This window comes from Lactuca sativa, chromosome 8, assembly GCF_002870075.4.
Source record: "Lactuca sativa cultivar Salinas chromosome 8, Lsat_Salinas_v11, whole genome shotgun sequence".
NCBI classification, from domain to species: domain Eukaryota; kingdom Viridiplantae; phylum Streptophyta; class Magnoliopsida; order Asterales; family Asteraceae; genus Lactuca; species Lactuca sativa.
Window position 1 is genome coordinate 138,351,145 of NC_056630.2, and position 13,950 is coordinate 138,365,094.

Here is a 13,950-nt window from a genome sequence, read left to right on the forward strand (position 1 = left end):
GCTGTCTAATCAATGGTGTGTGCCATGCGATCACCCCGAGCTCTTCCCTCCGCTATCGGAAGTACCTGAAACCAAAACTAAAAACCATAAGCACGAAGCTTAGTGAGTTCCCCCAACCTACCACATACCCTGCATAAACACATACTGCACATACTGGGCCACGCCCGCTATTCCGGGCCTCGCCCGCTACTTCAAGCCTCGCCCGCTACAACGGCCCTGCCGCTCCAGGCCCCGCCTGGCTTTGAGCCCCGCTCGGATACAAATCTGTTTCTTTTAGGCCCCACCTGTCTCTGGGCCCCGCCCACTAACCACATAATACAAAATAGCATATAACACATAATTGAACATACCCTGTTGTATTCCTGTCCTAAGGCCTCGCCTGTCTTGGGCCTCGCCCCTAACCTATTACTAGCGAGTCATGGAACCCCGTCCAAGCTCCTACTGTAAGTGAGATACGGGCCCCCGCCCATACTCACTCCGTACCTATCTCGGGCCTTGCCCTTGCTCTGCTACTAATGAGATATGGAACACCGTCCATACTCTGCTATTGGTGAGATACAGGACCTCGCCCACACTCACCTCCCTACCAGGCACATACATGCATCACACAGACAACAAGTATACTCTATCATGCAAACCATTCCTTGGGCACTCGCCCGACATTGGACCTTGGTCCTGAATATCATACAAGAAAATAGTGCCTAGGGCTAACCCCCGGGTATTCCTACTCATGACTACATGGGCCGACATTGTGGCCGTAGACCCATTCACACAAAGGGAAACTCACCTGCACTGGTGAACTTTTGCTGATAACCCTCTGTCTGCTATCCGACAATTCTCTGAACCGCTGCTCCACTAGCTCCCCGAGCTACAAATATCAATATACATATCAATTAGATCAAAACAGAACTCTAAAAGCCAACTAAGTCTACTCTTGTCAAAGTCAAAGTCCTGGTCAAAGTCAAACTTCTTGACTGACTCCACTAGCCGAGTCAACCCGTTGATTCTTCGAGTCCTTATGCTCTGAAACTCTCATAATACACCTCAACTCGCCGAGTCACTCCGCCGGCTCATCGAGTTCAACAATCTATGAGTCCCATCCTGCCCAACTCACTGAATCACCACTCAACTCACCGATCTAAGTCTTAACCAGAAAGCGGTTGAGGTTCTGCGATCCAACTCGTCGATTCCAAGAACAGACTCGCCGAGTCCATGTCAATCTTCAATAGACTCGCCGAGTTGTTCTTCCAACTCGTCGAGTTCCTGCCTATCTTCATACAACTCATCGAGTCCACCCATGTGGCTCGCCGAGTAGCTTCAGTTCTTAATCCATACAGTGGCTTTTCGAGCCATGCAGGGGCTTCATCTTGTAGATCCACTCTTCCAAAGTCTATTCCTCACGTAACGTTGCAAACTTTATGTGAAACCAAGGAGCTATAGGCTTAAAACACTCTAGGGCTAGGGTTTGGGGCAAACATGCTTTACCAACACACCAAAAACTGATACTTTATGGGTCTTTGGGCCAAGACACACCTAGAACTGAAGTAGCAACCTCAGATCTGGACTTCTAACTCGAAAAGGCTCCTTATCATACCAAAATGGCCCCAAAACATCATCCATGAGAAGATCTAGAAGCAACAAGGCAAGATGATAGATTGTGACCTTCAAACTGATTCTCACAACAAAAGGGTTGGATCCTCCAACTCCTTAGTGGTCAAATCCTCCAAATCTTCCTCTTGCAAAAGCCCCAAACTCACTTTCTTCCTTCTCTCACTCAACTTAGGGTTTAGAATCGTGTATAGTAGCTTCTGGCCGACAAGGGGGACTAAGGAGAGGACATACGGTCCTTTAAATAGGGTGAAAACCCTCGGATTAGGGATTTCCTCGTTCAGACCAGAGTCGCCGAGTCCACTTGCCGACTCGCTGAGTCGGTCACTTATTCCATAACCCGGATCCCGCTCTGACTCGTCGAGTTCACCTATGGACTCGACGAGTTGACCCCTTGACTTAGGGTTTTCCTTTCCTTTCTTAGTCTTTCTGATTCTGGGTGTTACAACTCTCCCCCACTTAAACTAAACTTCGTCCTTGAAGTTTCTCTACGGGCAATTGCCCTGCAATCTACTTTCAACACTCTGCTTGATAGACCTAACACCCGCTGACTACCTTCGCTGGCCTTTCGCTCGATCATTCTGACTAACATTAATCCTTGCGGATAATATTCTTTGGTTAACCCTAACCCTGACCATCCTGGAAACACACTTACTCAACTGACAATCCTTCTGGTACTCCCCGAGTACTTATGCTGGACATCCTAGGGGTTCACCCCCTTTTCCTTGCGCGTTTTCCGACCTCCCCAAGGCAACGTTCCATAACCAACTACCTCCCTTATTGATGTGAAGGACTCATCCTTCACCGAATCCATTACTCCTACAACTTCCAGTGCGGTCATTACTGCCAGTACCCACCGGATACTTCTTACTACTATAGCTTAGCGCTGAGCACCCATCACAACGAATGGTTCAGATAATCCTTCGAGTAAAAGATTCATCCCTGCAACGGTTAGAATCAAACGAGAGCTGCGCAATAGGGTCAAACCCTTCCCTATGAGATTATCCAACCCTGCTATGAGATGCATAGCACTCCCCGATCAAATAGTTGTCTTGCACCATAGCCTTCTTACCATCACTGCCACTGACTGAAAATTTGTGCTGCCCCTTATCCGCCTCCCGGACGAACCGAGACCACCCTGGTCCCTACTAATCTATCAATATCTATATTACCGGTCTCCTACCAGTCGCTAGTCCCATCATAATCTCTCAGTCGCTCCCAGCGACTTCCGAAGAAACTTCGGCCACCTAATACTGCTCCATCTACCCTGCCACTCTGGCGCTACAAGTCCTGGGATCCTCGATCCCCTAACTTGACCCTAAGGTCCTTACCAGGTCCCACCTGTGCTACGAAAACTCACGGGCCTCGCCCACGGGTCTCACTCGACTATACTACCGAGCAACCCTGCTCTCAGGTCTCACCTATACTGCTACTCACCTACGGGCCTCGCCCACGGGTCTCACCCAACTACATCCTGGAGAGGCCTCTCCCAAGGTCTCACCTTTCTAGAGCCATGCAGGCTAGCTCCATACTATTCTCATCAACTACCCATTCCTGATCCCTACCTTGATCACTAGGAGGTAAGGGCCTTGCCCAAACTCCGCTATCTAGGAGATACGGGCCTCCACCCACTCTCCGCTAACTAAGCTGCTAGGGAATGCTACGGCTTACTCGTAGTCTTACAACACCTTCTATGCTAACTGACCGCTAGTAAATGCTACGGCTACCCCGTAGTCTTACAACACTTCCCACTACTGACTTGCTGCTGGAAAATGTTGCGGCTCTCCCGCCGCTCTACCATGCTCTTTGTAGCACTTGGTTCTTGGTATGTATTCTGTTATTAAATCTTCATTTATTTTTGCATTTTTAGCCTTGGACTCGGCGAGTCGAAGGGCTGACTCGCCGAGTAGAAGCAGGATGAGACGCGAAGTTTAAGTTGCGGACTCGACGAGTCGGGTCCTGGACTCGGCGAGTAGATGTTGTCTGGACAAAAACCCTAATCCAGGGGCTTGCACCCTATTTAAACGACTTTATGCAGCCTCCATTCCCCCTTTATGCCCCCAAACACTTCTCATAGCAAACCCTAGCCGTTTTTGAGAAAATCCAAGGCTTTTGAGTGATTCTTGTGAGTTTTGACCTCAAGGAAGAAGGAAGAGCATAGAAGGATCAAGAGGAGACTGAAGGATTCGAGTTTGGTTCCCCATTTGTAGTCTACAGAAGGTATAAAGTCTGAACCTTGCTCATTCATTTGTTAGATCCCTCTTTGGGGTGATTTAGGGCTTTTATAAGCCATTTTTGGTGGCCAACCATGTTTGAAAACATGGTTGGGGGTTTGAGCTTCTGGATCATGTCATTATTGGAGTCACAAGACGGATTTGGGTTGCTTTTTCACTCAAGGAAGGCCCCATGCAACAAAAGAACCATTTTAGAGCCTTTCAAGCTCAAAAGTCTCATGCATGCACGTAAAGTTTGTAACTTTACGTGCTAGATCTACTTTTGGGGTCTGGATCTATCTTTTGGTCAAGTGTTGTACATCAACAATCGAAGTTTTTAGGAGGGGATGTGACCGACTCGACGAGTCCATTCCTGGACTCGGCGAGTCCAAGGGTTCTGTCCCATATCAGTGAGGGTCAAAAGGACCAGATGAGTGTGGAAAGGTTTTAGGGAGTCCCGAGGAGTGACCCAACGTTCTGAACTAAGCAAAATGTTCTGGAAATTCATGGTGCTCGGCGAGTGCATGAACGGACTCGGCAAGTCCAAGGCAATCTTCATAGAACTCGATGAGTCGAGGACAGAACGTGTTCATCGGATGAAGAGTAACTCGACGAGTTGTTCATATAACTCGGCGAGTCAGGGCAGGACATGAGTATCCGTTGATGATGAACTCGACGAGTTGTTCATACAACTCGGCGAGTCGGATGAGGATTCAGTCGGTGTTCATTTAGAAGGAAAACTCGTCGAGTCATCGCCTAACTCGACGAGTAGAGACGGGTATGAGGTCTAATGGAAGGATAGGGACTCGGCGAGTTGGCGAGTCAACTCGTCAAGTAGAGTTTGATCTATTGGCGCATTTTTGCAACCAGACTCGACGAGTCGGGGTCCGACTCGCCGAGTCGGTGCTGATCAGGAAAACCCTAATCCTCGGGTTTGGGAACCTATTTAAAGACCTTTATGGCCTTCATTTGAGGCCACCTTGTTCCAGAGAAACCCTAGAGAGCCGAGATAGTGAGTTTGAGGGCAAGAGGAGGCTATTTCTTCATGTTTTTGTGTGGTTTTGCTTGAAGGAAGATAGGAGCACAAATCTAGAGTGTGAAGGGGACTAGATCTAAGCTAATCATCTCGTGATATCATCTTTGGAGGTATAATCCTTTCCATTTCGTGTTATATTGGCGGACCTCTTGATTTTAGGGTTTTTACCCTCATTTTGTGGAAGATCTAGTGAGTATGAGGTCCTCTTTGGGATTATGACATCAGATCTGGACCATGAGAGGTCCCTAGAGTCATTACCTTTTAGCTTTTTGCAAGAAAATAAGCAATTAGAGACTAGGTTGCCATTTCTAGTGTTATTTCTCCATTTGAGGCTTGAATTGGGTTGCATGGATGTAAAGGTTGCACCTTTACGTGAATTTTGAGTGTTTAAGAGTTAGATCTATGATTTGGCTAAGCAGACTCGACGAGTCGGACCAGGTTGCCCCGGGGTCTGACTCCCGTAGTGACCCGGTGAGTTGAGGGGTGACTTACTAAGTCGAGTGAGGCGTAGCAAGGGAAGAGTCTGTGGGGATGATGGGACTCGCCGATTCTTCGTATGCACTCAACGAGTCTGGTCAAAATGGACAGTTGACTTTTGGGTTGACTTTTAGGGTTTTTCAACAAATGGGCCTTGGTCCTGTAGAGGGGTAGAATGGTCTTTTACCCTTCTAGGGATTTACATGAGAGAATATCCAAAATATGAAGAGACATTTATTTAGTGAAATTTATTATTGTGACTAGGCGAAGGCTAGGGCAGTATTCTGATATCGAGATTTTACCGAGATTCCCGAGGTGAGTCTTCTCACTATACTTTACCTAGAGTGGTAATCAGAGTTATGTGACAATGTATCTTGTATGCTATTTATGTGATGTGATTCTATGTGATATGTGATATGCATGATTCAGAGTTTACAGAGTTAGGACTAGTGGGTCCATAGAGTTATGGGACCATGAGGGTCCCACATAGATATTCGACCAGAGGGTCATCAGAGTTACAGCCTTGAGTGGCTGATATGTGTTTATGTGGTATTTTGGGGAACTCACTAAGCATTTATGCTTATAGAGTTTTGTGTATGTGTTTCAGGTACTAGTGATGATCGCGGGAAGGCGCCAACATGATCTGTACACACTCATGGAGCTTTTGTTTACATGATTCTGGGATATGTTTTTCTATGATGACAGTGGATACATTATGTTTATTATTATTTTATGAATGAAAGTATATTTTAAGATTGTGAAAAATTATTTGAAAAATTTGGGTGTTACAAGTTGGTATCAGAGCCTTGGTTTAAGGGATTCAGGTGCACCTTTGGGCGTATCTGAACTCAAACTGAGGATTTGAGGGATTTTCAAAATAAAATTCACAAAATTTTTCTCAAGAGTAAAAAGTTTTTGAAAGAGCAGAGCAGAGCAGTGTGTACAATCAACCAGCGCCGGAACGGTGATGTCCCAAAATACCCTTTCATTATGAGTTATGAGATATGTTATGACATGATATGCATGCTAGAGTAGGCTAGGTATTCTTATTAGGACTAGAGTGGCCTGATTTATGATGCCTTAGCCTAAGGGTTTTACTGCTAGGAGATGCTTGAGAGTGAATAGATAGCAGCGAGGAGCTTATGAGAGATCTGCTAGAGAGTAGACTATGTATAGAGAGAGTAGAGTACTTAGGACTGGGGATTCTAGGAGGAGGAATTGGGGTGAATATTGATGCGATGTGGACGGTAGTATTGGGCCCGTACTACCGAAGACACCGGATCAGTGCGCAGCCCAAGTAAGAATCCTTAGGGTACCAGGGATCAAGTAGGAATGGGATATCGAGTGTGTGTACACTCGAGAGAGTCTCTGATATCTTGTGTTGTATTTCATAGAGACATCATGGTTGGGACACGCCACAGGCCAGGGACTAGCAGGGGGTGTGAGAGATTAGGAGCTCCGCCAGATGATTCATGATGAGGTGGCTGCTGCCATCCGCGCTGAGATTCCAGAGATGTTTGGGTCTATCAAGAACACACTGATTGAGACTTTTGATGAACGGTATGTTGCTCTTACTGATGCTGCTGTTGTTGTAGCCACTGCAACCGTTGCTGCTGCCAGGCCGCAGGGGGGTGACGCGTTGCTGTACCAGGAGTTCAGCAACACGAGGCCACCAGAGTTTGATGTGACTCAGGATCTGATAGCCGCGATGAGGTGGATCTCTAACATTGAAGGGTTCTTCTACACATGTTCATGTCCGAAGCATCTGAGAGTTCGGTTCGCACTGAACCAGCTTCGCTTAGGGGCGAAGGACTGGTGGAAGTTTGTGAAAGCACACTATTCTGATGCAGAGCTTGTTGCGGTGACCTGGGAGAGGTTTACCGTTATGTTTCGTGATGAGTACGTTCCCCCGGTGGAAAAGGGAGCATTTGGCCCAGGATTTCTTGACCCTCAAGTAGGGTACTGAGTCTGTTACTGTGATCACCAGGATGTTTCATGAGAGGGTGATGTTCTGCCCTGAGCACGTGTCTTCCGAGCAGGCACGTATGAGTCGGTATTGTGGAGAACTCGACGTACCGGACATTTGCTGAGCTCCAGGAAAATGCCCAGAAGAGGAAGGTTGAGCTAGAGACTCAGGCCAGGGAGGAGGCGGAGTCTCAAGGGAGGGATTGGCGACCGGCACAGTCCCAGCCGGTTGCCAAGCGGGCTAAGCCTGCCGATTTGAGATCAGGGAACCAGAAGGGCCGCACTTGTAGCTAGTTCGGCAAGAGTTATGAGGGGGTGTGCAGAGTAGGGTCTTGCTACAAGTGTGGCAAGGAGGGGCACATGGCCAAGGATTGCCCCAAGGGGTGTGCAGTTTGTTTTCACTACAACTAGACTGGACACCGGAAGGCCGAGTGTCCGCAGTTACGAGGGTCAGCTTAGGGGGCTTCTCAGGGATCTGTCCCTGCTACTGTTCGAGCTACAGAGAGTCGGCCGGTGAAGGCCGAGGCGTCGAAGGCTCGCGGGAGAGCCTTCCAGTTGACAGCGGAGGAGGTCCGCGCAACACCCGATGTTGTGGCTGGTATGTATTCTTTCATATGTTTATTTTGAGTTTGTGGCGCTATGCTTTTTTTGTGATATGCGTATGTACATTTCTTGTGTGTTCTGTACCTGCTTTGGTGTTATTTGACTCGGGTGTGAGTCTGTCTTTTGTGTCATTAGCCTTTAGTCAGCACATCGGTATTCATCGAGAGGCGTTGAGTCGACCTTTGCGAGTTTCCATAGCTGAAGAGAGAGCAGTGTATGCCACTGATGTGATTCGAGGATGTGTACTTGAGATCTTTGGCGTTGAATTTCCGATTGATTTGGTCCCGATTGCTATGGGAGATGTCTGTGTCATCGTGGGAATGAACTGGTTGAGCAGATTTGGAGCGGTTATCGACTGCGAGCGACAGCTGGTGACCATTCTAGACCCTAGTGGGGGAGTTCTTTCGGTTTATGGCGAGGGTACCCGTTTTGGGTCGGCATTTTGTTCAGCTGCGAGAGCAAGGCAGAGTCTACAGTAGGGCTGTAGTGGGTTTGTGGCTTATGTGGTAGATACGAGGGTAGGGTCAGAGAGACCGAGGTCGGTCGATGAGGTTTCGATAGTGCGTGAGTTCCCGGATGTTTTCTCCGAGGAGTTGTCGGGTGTGCCTCCCGGGAGGTAGGTAGAGTTCCGTATCGATTTGGTTCATGGGGCAGTGCCTATCGCCAAGGCGCCCTATCTCCTTGCACCTCCAGAGATGCAGGAGTTATCCTCGTAGCTTCCGGAACTGCTAGGAAAGGGGTTTATATAGACGAGTAGCTCGCCGTGGGGAGTGCTGATCCTTTTTGTCAAGAAAAAGGATGGTTCACACCGGATGTGCATTGATTACCGGGAGTTGAACAAGCTGACGGTCAAGAACCGTTACCCCTTACCGAGGATCAACGATTTGTTCGATTAGTTACAGGGAGCGTCTTGGTTCTCCAAGATTGATTTGAGGTCTGGATACCATCAGATGAGGGTGCGTGATGAGGATATCCAGAAGACAGCGTTCAGGACTCATTACGGGCATGACGAGTTTGTGGTGATGCCTTTCGAGCTCATCAATGCACCAGCGATGTTCATGGATCTCATGAACAGGGTGTGCAGGCCGATGTTGGATCGTTCGGTGATTGTGTTCATTGATGATATATTGGTGTATTCGAGATCCAGAGAGCAGCATGAGGAGCATTTGAGGGAGATCCTCGGAGTTTTGAGATCGGAGAGGCTTTACGCCAAATTCTCCAAGTGCGATTTCTAGTTACGAGAGGTTTGGTTTCTAGGACACCTCGTCAACCAGAATGGGATATTGGTCGACCCGGCCAAGATTGAGGTGATGATGAGTTGGGAGGTACCGAGATCCCCTTCGGAGATCAGGAGTTTCCTGGGGTTGACTGGTTATTATCGGAGATTCATCCAGGATTTCTCCAAGAGTGTTGTTCCTCTCACCAGACTAACCCGGAAGGGCGTGACTTTCAGTTGGGGCCCGGAGCAGCAGACCTCATTCGAGACACTTCGCCAGAGATTGTGCGAAGCCCCAGTGTTGGACCTTACGGAGGGAATGGAGGACTTTGTGGTATATTGTGACGCGTCGATATCAGGACTGGGTGCGATGTTGATGCAGAGAGGGCATGTGATAGCATACGCATCGAGGCAGCTGAAGCCTCATGAGACGAGGTATCCTACTCACGATCTGGAGTTGGGGGCTGTGGTGTTCGCCCTCAAGATCTAGCGTCACTATTTGTATGGGGTTCGGTGTACCATATACACGAACCACAAGAGCTTGAAGTATCTGATGGATCAATCCAACCTGAACATGCGTTATAGGAGATGGTTGGATGTGGTAAAGGATTATGAGTGTGAGATCCTGTACCACCCGGGCAAGGATAACGTGGTAGTCGATGCCTTGAGTCGCAGGGGCAGAGAGTGCCCCTTTGCGAGATGTTTGTCTGAGGTTGACAGTGATGACTCTAGTGTTGGACACCATTCGGGAGGCCCAGGTAAAGGCCATGAGACCGGAGAACCGCAAGCGAGAGCGGGTGATTGGGCAGATATATGAGTTCACGGCCGATAGCCAGGGGCTTATGAACTTCCAGGGCCGGATTTGGGTGCCTTTTGAGGGCGGAGCACATACCATTTTGATGGAGGAGGCGCACAGGTCGAGGTTTTCGATCCATCTCGGGGACACTAAGATGTATTTGGACCTGAAAAGAGACTATTGGTGGCCCTATATGAAGAGGGATGTGGCGTGGTTTGTAGAGAGGTGCTTGACCTGTCGCAGGGTTAAGGCCGAGCACCAGTGTCCACATGGCAAGTTGCAGCCGCTTGAGGTTCCCCAGTGGAAGTGGGAACAAATTTCCATGGATTTTATCACCAAATTGCCGAGGACTGCGATAGGCATCGATGCAATTTAGGTGATCATTGACCGACTGACAAAGAACGCTCATTTTCTTGCTATCAGCGAGAGCTCTTCCGCGGAGAAGCTGGCAGAGTTGTATGTGAGGGAGGTGGTATCGCGACATGGTGTACCGATCTCGATTGTATCTAATCGAGATGTGCATTTCACTTCCAGATTTTGGAAGAAGTTCCATGAGGAGTTGGGTACTAGATTGCATTTCAGTACCGCTTACCACCCACAGACGGACGAACAGAGTGAGCGGACGATTCAGACGCTCGATGACATGCTTCGGGCATGTGTGTTGGATTTCGGAGGGAGTTGGGACACGTATCTGCCTTTGGCTGAGTTTTCCTATAACAACAACCACCATTCGAGCATTGGTATGCCTCCCTTCGAGTTGTTGTATGGGAGGAAGTGTCGAACTCCCATTTGTTGGGGAGAGGTAGGACAGCGAGTGATGGGTAGCACGGAGATAGTGCTTCAGACGACTGAGCATATACAACAGGTCAGACAGAGGTTGCTGACGGCCCAGAATCGTCAGAAGAGCTACATGGATAGGCGTCGCAAAGAGCTCGAGTTCCAGGTTGGTGATTTTGTTCTCCTGAAGGTGTCACCTTGGAAAGGTGTGATCCGGTTCAGGAAGAGAGGCAAGTTGGGACCTTGGTATATTGGTCCATTTCGGGTGATTGCGAGGGTAGGCAGGGTAGCGTATCGTTTGGAGTTACCTGCGGAGTTGAGTCCGATTCATGACACCTTCCACGTGTCTCATTTGAGGAAGTGTATTGCCGATGAATCGGCGGCGGTACTGTTAGGGGATATTCAGTTGGATGCGAGCCTGAATTATGTTGAAAGGCCAATTGCGGTTCGGGATCAGAGAATCAAGGTTTTGAGAAACAAGGAGGTGTCCTTGGTGCAGGTTCAGTGGCAACATCCGAAGGGGTCCGAAATGACATGGGAACCAGAGATTGAGATGCGTGAGCAGTATCCAGAGTTATTTGCAGAGCGAGACTTCGAGGGCGAAGTCTGATTATAGTGGGGGAGAATTGTAACATCCTGAGTTCGGGTATGTCAATTTAATTATTTATTTATTGTTTTATTGAGGACCTCGACGAGTTGATGCCTCAACTCGTCGAGTAGAGTTTGATCTATTGGCGCATTTTCGCGACCGGACTCGACGAGTCGGGGTCCGACTCACCGAGTCGGTGCTGATTAGGAAAACCCTAATCCCCGAGTTTGGGAGCCTATTTAAAGACCTTTATGGCCTTCATTTGCGGCCACCTTGTTCCATAGAAACCCTAGAGAGCTGAGATAGTGAGTTTGAGGGCAAGAGGAGGCTATTTCTTCATCTTTTTGTGTGGTTTTGCTTGAAGGAAGATAGGAGCACAAATCTAGAGAGTTGTGATATCATCTTTGGAGATATAATCCTTTCCATTTCGTGTTATATTGGCGGACCTCTTGATTTTAGGGTTTTTACCCTCATTTTATGGAGGATCTAGTGAGTACGAGGTCCTCTTTGGGATTATGACATCAGATCTGGACCATGAGAGGTCCCTAGAGTCATTACCTTCTAGCTTTTTGCAAGCAAATTAGCAATTGGAGACTAGGTTGCCATTTCTAGTGTTATTTCTCCATTTGAGGCTTGAATTGGGTTGCATGCACGTAAAGGTTGCAGCTTTACATGACTTTTGAGTGTTTAAGGGTTAGATCTATGATTTGGCTAAGTAGATATGACCTCAGGAGGTTGTTTGAGCAAGTCCATGGAGGAAACTCGCCGAGTCCATATGTAGACTCGACGAGTCGGATCGGGTTGCCCCGGGGTCTGACTCCCATAGTGACCCGGTGAGTTGAGGGGTGACTCAGTTAGTCGAGTGAGGCGTAGAAAGGGAAGAGTCTGTGGGGAAGATGGGACTTGACGTACTGGACATTTGCCGAGCTCTAGGAAAATGCCTGGAAGAGGGAGATTGAGCTAAAGACTCAGGCCAGGGAGGAGGCGGAGTCTCAGGGGAGGGATCGGCGACCGGCACAGTCCCAGCCGGTTGCCAAGCGGGCTAAGCCCGCCGATTTGAGATCAGGGAACCAGAAGGGCCGCACTTGTGGCTAGTGCGACAAGAGTCATGAGGGGGTGTGCAGAGTAGGGTCTTGCTACAAGTGTGGCAAGGAGGGGCACATGGACAAGGATTGCCCCAAGGGGTTTGCAGTTTGTTTTCACTACAACTAGACCGGACACCGGAAGGCCGAGTGTCCGCAGTTACGAGGGTCATCTCAGGGATTTGTCCCTGCTACTTTTCGAGCTACAGAGAGTCGGCCGGTGAAGGCCGAGGCGTCGTAGGCTCACGGGAGAGCCTTCCAGTTGACAGCGGAGGAGGTCCGCGCAACACCCGATGTTGTGGCTAGTATGTATTCTTTCATATGTTTATTTTGAGTTTGTGGCGTTATGCTTATTTTGTGATATTCGTATGTACATTTCTTGTGTGTTCTGTACCTGCTTTGGTGTTATTTGACTCGGGTGCGAGTCGGTCTTTTGTTTCATTAGCCTTTAGTCAGCACATCAGTATTCATCGAGAGGCGTTGAGTCGACCTTTGCGAGTTTCCATAGCTGAAGAGAGAGCAGTGTATGCTACTGATGTGATTCGAGGATGTGTACTTGAGATCTTCGGCATTGAATTTTCGATTTATTTGGTCCCGATTGCTATGGGAGATGTCTGTGTCATCATGGGAATGGACTGGTTGAGCAGATTTGGAGCGGTTATCGACTGCGAGCGACAGCTGGTGACCATTCGAGACCCTAGTGGGGGAGTTCTTTCGGTTTATGGCGAGGGTACCCGTTTTGGGTCGGCATTTTGTTTAGCTGCGAGAGCGAGGCAGAGTCTACAGCAGGGCTGTAGTGGGTTTGTGGCTTATGTGGTGGATACGAGGGTAGGGGTAGAGAGACCGAGGTCGTTCGATGAGGTTTCAATAGTGCGTGAGTTCCTGGATGTTTTCCTCGAGGAGTTTCCGGGTGTGCCTCCCGAGAGGCGGGTAGAGTTCCATATAATGACTTTTATAATGACTCCCTAAGTTAACTCTTCATCCTAGGTAATAACCGTAACTTCTATGTTGCTTCGAACGAGTATTTAAATCTTGGACTCCTTGACTGCAGACGGTGCTCGATCTTGTACCCGCTCTCTATCTCACGTTGGATGTTCAATCGTGACCTTCAAGTCACAATCTAGATTCTTATTGGAGACTCCTGCTCCTTCAGAAACAATGTTTACTGTTGGGTTTTGAGCATTCTAACACTCCTAAGTGTACATGCAACCCTAAATACCTTGGATCTATGTTTTCTCTATTATACATGCAAATATGAACATCCAATGTATTATCCTAATCTAGCATACAAAACTATCAATATAACAAGATAGAATACATACCTCTTTGATGTGGAAAGTCTTCATGAAGCTTGAGTGCCTAGTGCCCCAAGTGTGACACCTCAAATGGTTCACACAACACCAAATACACTTGAAATAACTTGAGAGAAATCTACAACTCATGAAATCGACTAGCCCTTATTTTTACACACTCTAGTGGCCGATTTTGGTCAAGAATAAGATCTTTATATAGTGTTACAATTAGGGTAAACCCTAATTGTCATGAATTTCCATTTCCTTGGATCCATGGGTTCAAATACGCCATGGAG